The sequence below is a fragment of the Dermacentor albipictus genome, chromosome 1, assembly GCF_038994185.2.
Source record: "Dermacentor albipictus isolate Rhodes 1998 colony chromosome 1, USDA_Dalb.pri_finalv2, whole genome shotgun sequence".
In the NCBI taxonomy this organism is placed as follows: Eukaryota; Metazoa; Arthropoda; class Arachnida; order Ixodida; family Ixodidae; genus Dermacentor; species Dermacentor albipictus.
The window spans coordinates 480216-497585 of NC_091821.1; the positions used below are offsets into that span (position 1 = coordinate 480216).

Consider the following 17370-nt stretch of genomic DNA (forward strand, 5'->3'; position numbering starts at 1 on the left):
AACACTTGGGCAGCACAAGGAAAGACGCTACGAAAGTCGAAGTAGAAATTGCAAGTCTGGCGGTGCATCGTCGAATGGGTGACACGAGGTGTCCTGCCATAATCAGATGTGGGCTGTCCCATGCTGTCATCACTTTGCGTAGCCGAGTGGCCAGTGAGGCACTCATATCCAAGTAATCAGCTCCTGTATCGAGACAAGTGCAGTTGCCGGATAACCGTTGATGGAAGCAGTAATAGCAGCGGAAGTTCTTTTGACAGTTTCGAATGAAGGCGTCAGCGGTACGTCGCGAGGAGGTGGCGTTGGCGGAGGATATTTGAGGGTTCGCATGACAGCGGCCTCACCCCCGGAAGTTGCCGTTTTCAGTTCCCCGGCGTGGGCTTCCACCGTTGACTCCCGCAGGATCAAAGGCGGGTCAAGCGCGGTTTGGTGACGCGTACAGACAAGGTGATGGCGACCGTGACTGTCTTCGCTGCGGGGCAGGAGGAAGCCGGTTACTTTCTAAGTATTCTTCGATTTCGTGCGGGCGTTCACCATGGCAACGGGCATTCGAATATCCCCGCAGACCAATCCGTCGGTACCGGCAGTTGCGATACATGTGACCAGCCTCCCCAAAGTAGTCGCACAATGGATTGTTGTCAGGAGTGCGCCATACTGTAGACTTGCGCGGACCAGGATGAAAGGCTGCTTGCAGATTTGTGCGATGGATTGGACTTGAGAAGTGTCGAGGAATCCTAGCAGGCGGCTGCGAGAAATGGGCACGCAAACCCGAAGAGCATCCACGTACGAGAATGCGGGGGGTTCGGTACGTGTTGGTGGCGAGGGACGAACCACTTTGCCGATTTCCTCCCGAATGACGCCCGTAAGAGACATGGCACTCGGAGGTGCCGGAGCCGATGCATAAGACTTCTGCAGTTCTTCTCGAACAATTTGCGATATTAATTCGGTAAAGGACTCCCCCTGTCATCATCTGCAGGTACGAGAGAGCATGCAGCAGTCATGGTGGTCTGGCGTTCATGCTGGCATTCGTTCTGGAGCCGCTGCCGAAGCATACGGTCCATGACTGTTGCTTCCCGAATGAACTGAGACACTGTTGTAGGAAGATTGCGCTTAAGGCTTATGAGAAGCTGTTCTTTTATGCCTCGCATTAACAGACGCACCTTCTTTTCTTCTGGCATTAGTGGGTCAGCCCGATGGAACAATCGCGCCATGTCTTCGATGAACATGGTGACGTTTGCGTTCGGCATTTGGAATGTCGAAGACAGTGCCTGTTCAGCTTTTTCTTTCCTTTCGGGGGTGCTGGAGGAATCGTGAAGCAGTTGATAAAACTCCTGCCAGCTGGTAAATGAGGCTTTGTAATTCTCGTACCATACTCTTGCCACGTCTAAAAGGGAAAAGCAGACGTTCTTCAACTTGTGCCAATCGTCCTAGGCGTTAAAGGCGGCGACCCGGTCAAAATGGTCCAACCAGTCTTCAACGTCCTCAAAGGCGTCACTGTGGAATGGGTTAGGCTCGCGAGGCATGTTGATAATGCATGGTACAGCAGTATTTGGGATCCCCTTGGTTTGGCTTGCAGCTGTTGTTGACACTTTCCTCAAGGAGCTTGCCAGGGGACTGTAATGCGGGGGAAGACCTTGGAGGTGTCGGCAGCTTCAATGGATTTCTGCCATCCCCGAGGTACTGGCGTTGGTAGCTTCTGGTTCAGGTCCAGTAGGCATACAGTGGATGTGTACCCAGCACCTCCACCAGTTTGTCGCGAGAGAAAAAGGCAAGCAGTCAGTTCCAAGTGAACGGCCGTTGACTGTTCGTTTCTGCAGCAGCTACCATGCATACTTCCTCCTCGGCTTCTAGCGTAACTAGCGCATGCCAATATACATAAGGTCAAAATTTGGTGCTTGCCCAAATGATTGCAAGACATTCTTTTTCAGTGACCAAATAGTTTGTTTCGGCTTTGGTGAGAGTGTGGCTGATGTAAGGACAACATACTCTTCGAAGCCAGACTTACACTGGGCAAGAATAGCGCCATGGCCTACTCCACTAGCGTTCGTGTGGATTTCTGTAGGAGTGTCTGGGTCAAAGTGACGTTGAATAGGTGGGGATATTGGAAGATGGCGTAATGTGGTGAACATGTCTTCGCAAGCAGTAGACCATGCCGAGATGCCCTGGCTGTTGGCAAGCAGCTGCGTTAAGGGGGCGATTACGGACGCAAACTTATGCACGAATCAGCGAAAGTGTGAACACAGGCCTATAAAGCTACGGATTTCTTTCAGCGTAGACAGCCTGGGGAACTAGGCGACGGCACGAAGCTTTGCAGGGTCGGGAAGGAAACCGTCCTTCTGACAACATGGCCTAAGATGGTAAGCCGGTGGGCGGCAAAGTGGCACTTTTTCAATTTAAGCTGCAGTCCAGTGTCTGAAAGGCAAGTCAGAATGCTTGTGGGGCGGGTCAGATGGGAGCCAAATTCCTTCGAAAAGACTACTACATTGTCCAGGTAGCAAAGACACATGTGCCATTTGAGGCCTCCAAGAATGTTGCCCATGAGACGTTCGAAGGTGGCAGGCACATCACAAAGACTGAATGGCATCACATTAAACTCATATAGATTGTCTGGGCTTACAAGCGCAGTCTTGGGATGGTCAGTTTCATTCATAGAGACCTGCCAGTACCCAGATCAAGGTTCAAAGAGGAAAATAACTCTGCTCCTTACAAGCAGTCAAGAGAGTCGTCGATTCTGGGCAGCAGATAAACATCTTTTCACATGGTCTGGTTTAGGCACTTATAATCAATGCAAAATCTGATGCCACTGTCCTTTTTCTTCACCAGCACAACTGGGGAGGCCCAAGGGCTGTGCTAAAGCTGAATAATGCCCCGATGAAGCACATCATTGACTTGTTCGTCAATGACACGGTGTTCAGCGTGAGAAACTTGGTATGGACGCTGGCATGGAAGTGCATGGGTGTCAGTGTCAATGTGGTGAACGGTGGCAGATGTGCAGCCCAAGCAAGACTGCTTATGATCGAACAACATTCAAAAGCAGTTGAGGAGCTCCAAGAGTTGGGTACGCTGGGCAGGTGGGAGTTTGGAATCAATTGACAGAAGGAAGGCCTCTAAGGAGGACAAATCAGCGGTGGTAACAGGAGTAATGCTGTCGACGAGAACACTCAACGTGTCTTCAGGAAATTGAGTAAAGTAGCCTCGATTTTCTTTGCCCGCACTAGTACGGAAGTCACGACGACAGAAATGTGCAACATGGCCAGGTAGACAACAGAAGTAGCAGACAGGCCTGTTGTCCAGGGTGTGCAAGGATTATGGGACGTGGTGCGGGACAGAGAAAAGGTGGCGGGTTCAGGTGGAGAGGCACATGCACAGCGTATAAGGCATTTGCTAGTCAACCAGGATCCGTGCCAAGTAGCATTGCTGGTGACTGCCTGCCTGCAACTTCAGCATAGGTCAGAGGTGCGGAAACAGGTGGATGCTGGTAGGAAGTTGGCAGAGCCTCAGAATTTGCTCCTCTATGGCTTGCCATAGCGTCGGAGCAAGCGCCTGCATGGAGTCCGGGACACAGGGAACAAGGGACAATTGTCATGCCACTTCTCGGATAAACTGCTGTATTTGCTGCATTAACATCATGACGTCAGTAGTAATGGCGCCTACAGTTAATGCTGACATGTTGGCTGTGTCAGAGCTCGGGAGGCACATAGAAATGCGCTGTTTCCGCAATTTGTAGCTCTGGCAGTAGTGAATGACATCCAGGACAGTTTGGGGATTTTTGGCAATGAGCATTTGAAAGGTGTCGTCCTCAATTCTCTTCAAGATGCGTCTGATTTTATCAGCTTCGGACATAGCAGGGTTGAGGCGACAGCAGGGGTCGGCAATATCATCAATGTAGGACATGAAGTTTTCGCCGGATTGCTGGGCCTTAAAAGCAAGTCTTTATCACAATACAAAAAAAAATATTGCTGGGCGCGACTGCGTAAGTGCTATTCTGCGCAGAGCTTGGGAACAGTGGGTCAGACGAACATTTCCGCAAAGCTCATTTTAAGAGGAGACGCGGCATTTGAAAACCAAAAAATCGTGAAAAAGTAGATTTTTGGAAAACTACATATTTGGGAAGTATGTCTTATAACCTACCATTTCTGTAAATATCAACATTTAATTCATCGCAAAACTATTTCAAATAAAGTCTATAATGAGCCGCGGCAGCCCTCGAGTGGCAAGTGGGGCTCAAATGGCCTCAAAATGGTTTGCGCAAACTTGGCGCAAACGCCATATCTCCACCGCTCCCCCAAGCACCGCCATTTTGTTGTTGTTCTGTTCATGCATTTTTCGTGCTTTTTCTTTCTCCACCGCTGCCCCAAGTGCCACCGTTTTGTTATTTCGTTCATGCATTCTTGTGCTTCTTTTTTTTTTTTCGCCACCTGCGGCGGCGGCAGCACGGCAGAGGCGCAAATCGTTCATGACTGCAGGGCTTGGAAGAGGTTTCAAGTATACCGCGGCTGAGACGAGAAGAGCCATGAAAGTTCCTGCGCGCCGGGCAAAGTGCGCGTGTTTCGCCTGTTGTGCTATGCACATTGCTGCGATAATTTCATTCCGGGAGGGCCGAAATGCCTTCTTGCTGTGCGGTTGAGTGCCGAAACCGGACGAAGGATGGCAAGAAGTTATTTTGCATCCCGCGCGGCAACCAGAACCTAACCAGAAGAAAATTATGGTTGCACAGAATTTAACGGAAGAACTTTGAACCGTCGCTAACTGCACGACTATGCGAGGCAAGTAACGTAGAACAATACGAAGGTGCGATAGAAAGTATACACGTGCATGTGTAGAGCTGTGATAGTATTTCACTCGTGCGCATGAATGTTGATGGCCGAAGTTTGTGGTGAATATTTATTTTAGTTCATTATGAGCCCGCTGAATAGCTCAGTATGACCTAGGATGCGAAGGACCAAAATGCCTTGTTGCTGTGCGGGTGGGTGCCGAGATCAGACGGAGGACGGCAAGAAGTTATTTTGCATCCCGTGCGGCAAACAAAACCTAACCAGAAGATAAATGTGGTCGCATAGAATTGGACGGAAAGACTGAAGCGTCGATAACTGTACGACCATGCAAGGAAATTAACATAGAGCAATACGAAGGTGAGAGAGAAAGTATACACGTGTGTGTGCAGAGCTGCAATAGTATTTCATTCGCGCGCATGAATGTTGACAGCCAAAGTTTGTAGCGATTATTGATTTTAGTGCATTATGAGCCCGTTGACTTAGCAAGTGCAGTATGACCTAGCATGCAAGTAAATAGTGGAGCAGAAGCGCATTAACTCGCTGACAATTATCCGCATTGCGTTACGTGCACAATTTCAGCAACTTTTGGCAGCGAATCCTACTTTGACACTTTCCTGTGTTTGTGCGCACGTTATTAACTGCGCTTTACAATATGTCCAAAAAGTCATTTCTAACTCTGCATATTCTAATCGTATTTGGTGCATTGATTATGTGAATAAATATATTCCTAAGTGCCTGCATTACTCTACTTTTAAAAACAAATACTGCATAGCCACTGCTATTGGCCATCAAATAATAAAGCATGATACAATATATTAAAGTACACTACATACAGCTGCAAGCTCGTTCCTTCCAATTTTTCCTTACACTCGAAGATGTTTCAATAAGTGGCGATGCCATTTTACTGAAGAAAAACAAACAACTGCAAATGAACATAAGAAAAATGCCAGAACCGATACACGGATTGCCAGCAAAACACAGTGCAGTAATAGCTAGGCCAATCCGCATGTATTTCGTATAAGGGCCCTCTAATTCTTACGGGGCTTTAGCGGTGCATGGAGGCGAGAAGGCATAAACACAACGCGCATCATGATTTAAGTTTACGTGGCGACATCGCACAGTTCACGAGAACAGTCAACTGCATTCATACACGCGCACACACTACGCTCGATGTTAGTGTGCCGCGAGATTAGATCGCTCTGGCAGCTTGAACACTATCGAGGAGACTCGCTGACACGATACCTCCGCTTCAGAATGTCACGACAGTTGCACTGCCTCGTAGCATTGAACTACAAGACAACAGTCGTCGTGTAATCGCTACATGACAGACACACTCAGCGGCAAGAAGACTGTTGACGCACTCGTTTCCACACACACACACATACACAAGATGTTCTTTAGTTACCGTGAGGGTCGCACGTTTCAGCAACATTATGTCGAAAGTTTTTCGGTCCAAGGGACTGTCAGCCTTCTTTTTTACATGAATTCTTCATTCAAAGTAACCGCTATGTGTACGCAGCACACTTACAAGCAAAATAATTAACAGAGCAAACGGGATTAAGTGCAAGCTATCACCAAGGCTCGCTCGGTGATTGAATGCTAACGAACGAAATGTAAACATGTGGAATCGAAGCGATCAGGCCCTCGTTCCGCTCCCTTTAGCGTTTTTCTTTCAGCGCTCATTTGAAATTAAAGGACTAGATTTAGCAGTTCAGGTCCTTCTTTCGTTTTTCACCACAGTTAGGCACCAGTAGGCATTATTTCCACACGTGTGCAGATATTTTTTCACCTCACGAATGCCACGGCGCCGCGGTTTAGCGTGGGCACCATCTGCTACAAGAACTTCCTAGGTGGCGCACGCAGCAGATGTCACTATCTTGAAAATTAGAGGGACCTTAGATTGGGCGAAGCGCGTACTCCTCAAGGACACAAGGGAGCCCACAACTCCCACTGGCTGCTGCGTGCAATGATGTAGTGGTCTCCTGCATAATGTGTCCGGCAGTCGTCTGTTTTGGCTCCTCCATCGCCGGTGCCCTTTGTGTGTTCCACTTGCCATCGTCTATCTTTGCAGCCGTTCGCATATTCTCCAAGTTTCTACCGTCTTTACGAGACGATTTTCAACCCTCCTAATGAGACTGTTGCTGCGTTTAGCCTGCTGATTGTTGTGCAGTCGGCCACGATGCGCCCAAAGAAACTCAAGACGCTACAAGCGTTCGGTGGAAGGAAGCGTTCTATGAAGCACGCCCACATGGCGAACCTCGCCACTCGCCCGTGCACCGACGATGATCCCGCTGATGGTTCCTGTGGGGCAGCTTCTGCTTCATCTACACAAGGGCGTGGTTGCGGCGACGCTTCTAGCAACGTGACTCCTGCTCCACCAGTGCAAGAATTTATCGTGACAGGTGCCCCTGGTGTTTTGTGCTCATCGACAGCGGCTTCCACATCTTCTCTTTCATCTGCATCGGACAGTGCGATCGCGTTGTCCACTGTGCACTTGAAAACATGTTTTCTGACGTGTGAGGAGAAAGAGGCGGCAGATAAAGAATGCGCTGCTGTGCAACGAGAACTTGGCGCTATGTCAGCGACGGAGCGAAAATTTAAAGCAATGGAGCGCAATCCTGAAGCTGCCACCGCTACAAGTGAAGGCGAAAAATTTCTCCTTGTGCAAAAGGATGCCCTAGGTGACCTGCTATCCGGGCCTCCGTGCCAGCGGTGCTTCGCGACTGGGATCAAGGTTCAAGGAGGCACCCAACTTGGACTAGCAACAAAGCTTGACCTGCTATGTTTAGATTGTGGAGTAGTTGCAAGTTTGTGGAGTTCTGCCCGTCAGGATGACTCAATGGCTTTTGACGTGAATATAAGAGCAATTGTGGCAACAAAACAGACAGGGAAGGGACAAACAGCTCTCAATGACTTTTGGGCAGTGATGAATGTGTCCCATCGTGGCCTGCATCATAAGGCTTTTCAGAAGCACTTGAAGAACTTCAGGGAACCGCAGACACAGTGCATAGAGAAGTTCCATATTCAAGGAAATTCCATATTCAGCAGGGATATCCCAGTAAACTTTGATGGAACATGGCACAAGCATGGCCACACGTCCCATATTGGAGTTGGTGCAATAATTGAATATCATATGGGCCTTGCCTTGGACACTATTGTTTTATCGAACCAGGGCCTTGGTTGCCAAGTAGGACCAAAGCCTGGAGACCCAGGCTACGCAGGCTGGATGGAGGTCAAGGCAGCTGTCATCCTTTTCTCACGTTCGGTGCCAAAGCACAACCTCCGTTACACAATGCTCGTTTCTGACTGAGACGGAGACAGTGCCACCTTCTCTGCCCTTGTGCAAGAAAATGGTCCCCATTCCGAAAGAGGAATGCCTGAACCACACCCAGAAGAGGATGGGGACAGCACTGCACAACCTTGTGCAGAAAAGTGACAAGGAGGTAAAGGCAGGCTGACAAAGGCCTTCATCGAAAAGTTGACCAACTATTATGGCTGGGCCCTACAGAACAATTCCAATGATGTGGCTGCAATGCAGCGTGCAGTGATTGCATCGTACCACCACGTGACATCGACGGACGAGGATCTTCACCACGACTTGTGCCCCGAGGGTGCAGACTCGTGGTGTCATCAAAACGCCAGCAAGAGTGATGGCGTCCCACCTCCGAAGCATCAGTACAATCTTCCAGGCTATGTTGCAGAAGCACTCCTACCTGTTTATGAGTGCCTCTCACAGGCTTCCCTTTTGCAATGCTGCCTGGGAGCAGAGATGCAGAATGCATCAGAATCATTTCACTCCGTGCTGTGGTCCCTCATGCCCAAAGAGCAGCATGCATCGCTGATTGCTGTGGAGACAGCACTGCATGAGGCAGTTATAAGATATAATGCTGGCTACCACAGGGCCACCCAAGGGCTATGTTCATCAGTAGGGCTAACACCTGGCCACCTGGCCATTCAACGGGCAGCCGACAAAGATTCTCTGCACTTGAAGAAGTGCCAAGAAGCAATCGCAAGAGAAGGTGGAAAAGAAGAAGAGAAAAAAGAAGAGAGTGCCTAATGACATCCGCAGTTATGCTGCAGGGTCATTTTAGATTAATATATGCGCTCAAAACTTTCAAAGCTCATTTCCTCAAGATGAATTTTGTGGCTGGTGAGGCTGCTTGTTCCAGCATATCTCTAACTATAATCAGATTTCCAGAAGTTTTTTTTTTTATTGTGTGTCTGAATAAATTTCTTAGGGCAAGACAAGCCCATTTTGTTTTATTATTGTGTCTGTGATTTGTGATATATTATCAAAATTTGATTGATGAAATCTTAATCACCAACACTAAATTTGGTGGGCTGCTAAAATTTTTTAGCAAGGGAATTTTTAAACATGGCTCCGTCTTGTCCCGAGGCATCCATCTGAGAATCATCATAGTGAATTTCACAGTTGCAGCACCTCTTGAAAATTCTCCAGGTCTGGAATGATAAAAACCATGTGCACCATTCTGATATCAAGACGGCAAGTTGGGCCAGTTGATTGGGATTCATGGTAAGGTTTGTTACAGCGCAACACAAGGCAAGGACAAAAGAAGGTATAAAACGGCTCAGCGCCGTGTCGTTCTTTTATACCATCTTTTGTCCTTGTCTTGTGTTGCGCAGTAACGAACCTTACCATTCTGACAAACTACTGTAACTTCAGAAACATTATGCAAAAAAGAGGTGAGGCGTGCAGACAGGACACTAGAGAAGTGGACAACACGAATGCCTTCTCTACTCTGGTGTCCTGTCTGCATGCCTCGCCTCTTTTTTGCATAATGAATCCTTACCAACTAGCTCAGCTTTATGTCGTTCTAAGCTTGAGAACTGAGAACCAGTGACCAGAAGTGCACGAAATATTGTAGTTCTGCTAATGATTTTGCTACGAGTCTATCCTGAAAATATCATTAAGATATACCTGCCAACCTGCCGAGATAAAAAATCGGGAGACTTTATTTGCGTCAACGGGGGGGGGGGGGGGGGTGAGGGGTTCGTTCAAACTTTCAGGCAGCGTTCGATGAGTACTTTTGCAGGACCTTGCAGTAGCAGACATTGCTCACTTCAAAAATTTGTCGGCGTAGCTTTGCTCAAAACATGGTCCAGACTGACGGCCCTTCACTAGCAGCAGGTGTTGGACGGTTGTGTTGCACATTGATGAGCGGAGCTCAGTCCTTGTTTTTCGCGCCGTGCTAAAAATCGTCTCACACTCTGCGTTGCTATGTGGTATCACGAGTAAATCCAGCATCACCTTAGCAACTCGGTGAAACATATTTTCCATCAGTGTTTTTCATTTTTCCAACCATAGACCATTGCACATCCCACCTTTCTTCATTCAGAATGTCCTCTGGAAGACTGTATGCCTGTAGTGGGGCAAACTCAGCTTTTTTATTTATTTGCAACACTGCCAGTCTCAGTTGAGACAAAAGCAGGTGGGCACAATTTTACAGAAAGAAACAAACAGGTCATGTTACATGGTACATTAAAGAAAAAAAAGGAAAAACGCTTCCTTAACTACTGCAGAAATCACCATTAATACAATACTTTTGGTTGGTATAACAATATGGCCATAACAATATAACAATGTAGTTAGTATAACAATATAACAATATTGTATTACTAGAATTTATATAAAAAATAGCGAATGAATGACACTTGTAAGATCAGAGAACTTATACAGGTAACAGATAACCGCGCAGAAGCGGCGAGTTTGGGGTTTGAAATGCATACATTCTACGCGCAGAAATAAGTATTACAGATATGTGGGTTAAGATTAAGATATGTGGGTGTGTTAAGTGGTGTCTTCTCTGATGTCTCCAGTAGGTTAATAAACGATGAAAGTGACGGAGAGGAAACTATGTCTGAATGGAGGAGATTCCATTCTCTGATCGCACGTGGGAAAAGTGAAAACTTGAACGTGTCATTGCGAATACTGTACTGGTTTAGTGTAAATGGGTGATTTTTTTCGCGACAGGCGTGATGTAGACAAAGTAACGTACTTAGTTCGGTCTATCTTATAACTGTCGTGCATTAGTTGGTAGATGAATTTTAAGCGGGCGTGTCTGGCCCTAACAGATAGTGTTTTAAGACCTGCATCAGCTAAGAGGTTTGTAGGGGAGTCATAGGGACTGTATTTGTTAAAAATGAACCTCACAGCTTTTCTTTGCACCTTTTCTAGTTTTGATATGTTAGTTGATGTGTGTGGAAACCAGATGATGTTAGCGTATTCTAAGACGGGGCGAAAAAAAGTTGTATAGGCTAGTAGTCTGGTGTGTTTCGGTGCAAGGCGTAAACATCGTCTAAGGAAAAAAAGCTTGTATAATGCGACTGAGGTAATATTATCAATATGTAGGTTCCAAGAAAGGGTAGAAGAGAATGTCAAACCTAGGTATTTATGGTTATTTACTTTATTCAGGCAAGTGCCACCGAGGGCGTAAGAAAATTCTGAAGGCTTCTTTTTTGTTGTAAAGGACATGCATACAGATTTAGTGGTGTTAATTGACATTTGCCACTCTTTACACCAATTGCACACCAAATCGAGTGCTCTGTTTAATAATAAGTGGTCTGCGTAACTGACAATTTCTTTATAAATAATACAATCGTCCGCGAAGAGCTTAATGTCACATTCAATGTTAGCAGCAATGTCGTTAATAAAGATCAAAAATAGCAATGGGCCCAGTACTGACCCTTGGGGAACACCGGAGGTGACAGCTACAGACCTGGAAGGGGTGTTATCTACAATAACATATTGTGTTCGATGTGATGAAAAGTTTTTTATCCATGCAGTAATCTGACCACCTCCGATTGCAGCCTCCAGTTTTGCAACTAATTTTACATGGCTTACACAATCAAACACTTCACTGAAGTCGAGGAGGATCATGTCTGTCTGGCTTCGGTTGTTTAGGCTGAGCGCAAGGTCATGGACCACTTCGGTTAGTTGTGTGACCGTTGAGAGGCCACTTCTAAAGCCGTGTTGTTGAGGTATTAATATATGTTCTTGCTCGAGAAATGTAGTGATGTGTTTGAAGATAATATGTTCCAATATTTTACAAGATGTGCTGATAAGTGAGATTGGCCTGTAGTTGGAAGGTTCGTTGCTGTCGCCGGATTTATGTATTGGAATCACCTTCGCTTTTTTCCAGTCATCTGGTAGTTGTGCGGACTCGAGTGATTTGCGGTATATAATGGCAAGGTATTGGCTACACCATTCTGCATACGTTTTTAGAAATTCGTTCGGGATATCATCTGGCCTGTTAGCTTTCTTGATGTCGATATTAAGCAACAGATTAAGAATACCGGCATTCGTTATGCTTAATGAATCGATGGTTTTAGGTGGGCAGGGTAGGGAGGGAAGTAAGCCATTGTCTGAAGTGAAAACCGAGAAGAAAAATTTGTTGAATGTGTTTGCTCGAGCTGTTTTCTCTTCTAGAGACCGTTCGGGTGAGCCACCTAAACACGGGCGAAAGTATTTCCAAAACCTGTGTGGATTGTTGGTAATGAAGTCGGGGAATGTTGTGCTGAAATAGTGATGTTTTGCATTTTTTAACTTTCCTTTGAAGTCAGCGAGAGCGGAGGTCAGATTGTCTTTCAGAGATTGATTCGGCCCTTTTCTTTTAATAGTATGTCTAAGTCTTTTTACTTTACGCTTCGCTTGAAGGACCTCACGCGATATCCATGGGTTTTTCTTTTGTGGTTTGCAACGTTTCATCGGGATGAAGTTTGTTGTGCAGTGTAGTACGACTGACTTAAATTGATGCCACAAAGTGTTGACGTCACAACACGTTTCTGAAGCTGCTTGGAGAAAAGCATCAAACTCGTGTGCCAGGTGAGTGACAATACAGTCATGAGCTGCTCTGCGAAAATCAAGTACAACACGCTCCAGGTTTAGCTTCTTTATGTTGCCTTCTAGCGAAAGCTTACATTTAGGTATGTCGTGGTCCGATATACCACCGACTATTGTCATCTCAATTGCGTGAAGAGGGAAATGGTTACTTATGAGTATGAGATCAAGTATGCTATTCGTAGAGCCTTGTGAGCGAGTTGGCTGGTCGACTACCTGGTTGAGGTTGAAGTTTGGCATTAAATCGGTAAGTGCTGCGGATGTGGCTGAAGTGTAGTGCATGGTACTCCAGTTCAGATCAGGTAAATTGAAGTCCCCATGAGGATCACTCTACTAGTACGAACATGGAATTGCATATACTCCTGCAAAGCAAGCACGCCTTCGGATCCACTAGTAGGGCTTCGATAGACGCAACCAGTAAATATACCGGTATCATTGTACAATATTTTACAAAATACAGCCTCCGCGTTGGAGACTTCGGGGAGTGGAACGAATGGAATATCATTCTTAAGAAGTAGGGCCACGCCACCACCACGAGACAGCCTATCTTTACGGATAACAGAGTACCCTGGTGGAGATATCTCTTGATTGAAGATATCTGGGGATAGCCAGGTTTCAGTGATGGCCACTATATCCGGATTGTGTTCAAGTAACAGTCCTTCCAGGAGTTCTACCTTGTTTACTATGCTTCTCGCATTTATGTTAAGCACTGTTAGGGTCTCAAGTTTCTTTGTTAGGGTCTTAAATTTGTTTGACTTCGGGTTGATGGACGATTTCTTTCTATGTTTTTTTGTAGTGACACCCTTTCATTTTTTTCGTGATCCCAAATGAATACGCGATCATTAATGTAGAGCTTATCATAGGATAAAGAGACCTTCTCGTGTTTTTCCCGATTGGGTTTTGCACTATCCCAGAGTTTTTTTCTAGTCTCCCGCATTTTGCGGCTGAAATCCTCTCCGATAGACAAGTTGGAGCCTTTGAGCTTGTAGCCTTTTCGCAATATTTGAGTCTTATGTCTAGTGTCGAGAAGTCTGAATATGATTGGTCTAGTTTTATTTCTTGAATATCTACCTAAACGGTGGATGCGCTCAATACCAACGGGGTCCAGACCAAGGGTGTTCTTAATTATGTTGTGGTTCACAGCCATTTCTAGGCTTTCACTGCTTTCTCCCTCTGTTTCAGGGAGGCCATATACTAATAGGTTTGCTCGTCTGCTCCGATTTTCTAAGTCTTCGGCTCTCTCTTCAAGTCTTTGCAAGCGCACCTTCATATCTGTTATCTCACATTCAAAGAATGACACCTTTGCCTCGATTGCTGTTAATACGTCTAACTTTTGATCCATCTGAACGAGGCGTCCCTCTTTGATATCTTTAATGTCAGCGGCTATGTCCTTAAGTTGTTTGGCAATCTGGTTTATGTCAGGTCCCAGGTTGGATTCTATATCACCGCACAACAATAGCAGTTCTCTCAAATACAATGTGATGTCGATGCAAGTCAAAATACAACCGACCGAATCAGCGGAAAGGAGAGTCCGTGGGCACGGCAGCAATAGCAGAAATGGGTCGTTTGATCGAAAGCATAAACCATATCGTCTCACCTGCACAACGAAGACGAAAGGATTAGATGCCACCATCGCAACTGCGCTGCCGTGCCCAATGAAGCCATTGTGCCGAGGGAGGCCTTTTATATAGGTGCTGTGGTGAGGCGCTGCTTGTTGGCCGTGCAGCTGCGCAGGCGCGGTCGAGTGACGTATCCTGCTGTCCCATGGTGAGTCGCGAAAACCATCCTGAAGGTGCATATTTTTGACCATGATATCTCGTGCGCCGGTCTGGTTGGCCTGTGCGAAGCTGGCGTGGTCAGTATGGTCCGTACGCACCCCTGCCACGGAACACAGCAGGACGAAGAAAAGCTGCACAACGAAGACAAAAGGATTAGATGCCACCATCGCAACTGCGCTGCCATGCCCAATGAAGCCGTTGTGCCGAGGGAGGCCTTTTATATAGGTGCTGTGGTGAGGCGCTGCTTGTTGGCCATGCAGCTGCGCAGGCGCTGTCGAGTGACGTATCCTGCTGTCCCATGGTGAGTCACGAAAACCATCCTGAAGGTGCATATTTTTGACCATGATATCTCGTGCGCCGGTCTGGTTGGCCTGCGCGAAGCTGGCGTGGTCAGTATGGTCCGTGCGCAACCCTGCCACGGAACACAGCAGGACGAAGAAAAGCTGCACAAGGAAGACGAAAGGATTAGATGCCACCATCGCAACTGCGCTGCCGTGCCCAATGAAGCCGTTGTGCCGAGGGAGGCATTTTATATAGGTGCTGTGGTGAAGCGCTGCTTGTTGGCCATGCAGCTGCGCAGGCGCTGTCGAGTGACGTATCCTGCTGTCCCATGGTGAGTCGCGAAAACCATCCTGAAGGTGCATATTTTTGACCATGATATCTCGTGCACCGGTCTGGTTGGCCTGCGCGAAGCTGGCGTGGTCAGTATGGTCCATGCGCACCCCTGCCACGGAACACAGCAGGACGAAGAAAAGCTGCACAACGAAGACGAAAGGATTAGATGCCACCATCGCAACTGCGCTGCCATGCCCAATGAAGCCGTTGTGCCGAGGGAGGCCTTTTATATAGGTGCTGTGGTGAGGCGCTGCTTGTTGGCCATGCAGCTGCGCAGGCGCTGTCGAGTGACGTATCCTGCTGTCCCATGGTGAGTCGCGAAAACCATCCTGAAGGTGCATATTTTTGACCATGATATCTCGTGCACCGGTCTGGTTGGCCTGCGCGAAGCTGGCGTGGTCAGTATGGTCCGTGCGCACCCCTGCCACGGAACACAGCAGGACGAAGAAAAGCTGCACAACGAAGACGAAAGGATTAGATGCCACCATCGCAACTGCGCTGCCGTGCCCAGCTTTGAGAGCATCTAAAGCGTCTTCAGCAGATTCATAGGAATCTCAGGGCAGCAGCTGAGGGAAACTCTGAATAAAGAAACGAAGAGTAGAAAGCGATGCCTGTGAAATTAATTTCAGGTTGGCAACCTCCGCATTCTTCAGAGTTGCGTTTCAAAGTTGCGTCCACATCCATAGCGCTTCGCCTCGTCGTATTTCGGAAACATTTTCCGTAGAAGAGGCCCAACGCAGTCACTGACACTAAGGGGTAGGTTGTGCTTGACAAGGAATCCCATAAACAGGCACTCCACACGTACGACACTCTCGTCGCACTTCCAGAAAAAGTTCACTATGTTGCCTTGCTGCTCAGCAGTGCGAACATAGCCTTGATGCTTCGCCGTGGAAACGTGCACGCTGACGTCGCATCCACACTTTGTACAAAATGCAAAATGCTCTTTTCTTGATGTCAAAAAGCACGGAAATTCAGAAGTATAAGATCGCAAAAACTTCTGCAAATACCTTTTCTTGCACTTTGATAGCGCCATGGCATCAAGCACATGAAGATTCTAACTTTACATGGTGCACCGAACACAGGCGGCCTAGCCAACACTAATTGTACACACAAGGAGCAGCAACAAGATGCACCATGCAGGAAGGCATGCTTGAAATGCAATAGCACGGCCGGACTCGACTCACTCTCTCCTCCGCGCTCAGGGAGCGCGGAGGAGAGAGTCAATCCGGCCGTGGCAATAGCTACATTGGCTCTTGCTTTGGTCGGCTTACTAGGCATCGTAGTTGGCTGCTGCTTAATCGATGATACCGATTGTGCTAGCGCGGCCGTTGTTGGTGATGCTGACAATTACGATGTGGCTGTAGATTCTGCAGTGCCGGTTTCGCAAAAACCATTATTGCGCGAACAGAGACCACTTTTTGGGAGCTATAAGACAGCAATCATACAATCGGAAAGTTCAGTAAAGAATTGAGAGTCTCCCGGGCGTATCGGAGGCTTGGGACGTCTTTCACCTCATGCAGGATTGCTTTTGGTACTCCGGCAGACGAATGCCCAGTGCGCGAATCCAGTTTCGGCCCAGCAGCATCGACGACAACCCTTTGGTTAAGGGGAAGGATCTTTTTTGTTCCCTTTACGGACATTAGTCAGCCCAGATAACCCTCTTACGAGAGCATGCAGCGCCGCCATTTTTTTTTGTTTACTTTACGGACATTAACGAGCCCAGATAACCCCCCTTCGAGAGCACGTAGCGGCGCCATCTTTTTTGTTCACTTTATGGAGATTAGCCAGCCCAGATAACCCCCCTACGAAAGCATGCAGCACCACCATCATTTTTGTTCATTTTACGGATGTTAGCCAGCCCAGAAACCCCTCTCACAAGACCTCGTATACGGCTCATTCATGCAGGTCCATCAGGTAAACAGCTTCGCTGTAAAAGGTCAGTGCACACCCACACCATCTGCGCAGGTGAGCATCTTGCAGAAATGCTCGTGACAAGAAACGAGACACAAATAAATTTTTCCGACAATCCGAAACAAATGCACACGAATGCCAATTGCGCAGGTGTGAGCAGGCAGCAGTAAACTTGGTGAAGCACAATTACTGCCACCACCACAGAGCGAAATGAAAAATCAAGTTTTGACAGAAGCCAAGGAGTGGAAGCATGAACAGAATTTTTGCTTTAAGTCAGGGAAGGTAAGAGCATCTAAAAGAGGGGCATTAGGCAGCGTCCCTCTGGAGGTATCTTCATTTTAAAGAGGCGCATCTTTCCAAACACGTGGTGGCCGGTGTGCATGTACAGCCTGACCATATGGGGTTTGTTCCCACCCTCTAGGGGTCCAAGACCAGC

At 47.3% G+C, this 17370-nt stretch overlaps 1 protein-coding gene across 3 annotated transcripts in view; it reads right to left on the bottom strand.

Moving 5' to 3' along the window:
• Nucleotides 1–17370, bottom strand: part of LOC139060019 (serine/threonine-protein phosphatase 2A activator-like) — a 361591-nt gene that overhangs the window by 228040 nt on the left and 116181 nt on the right. The window lies entirely within an intron of this gene.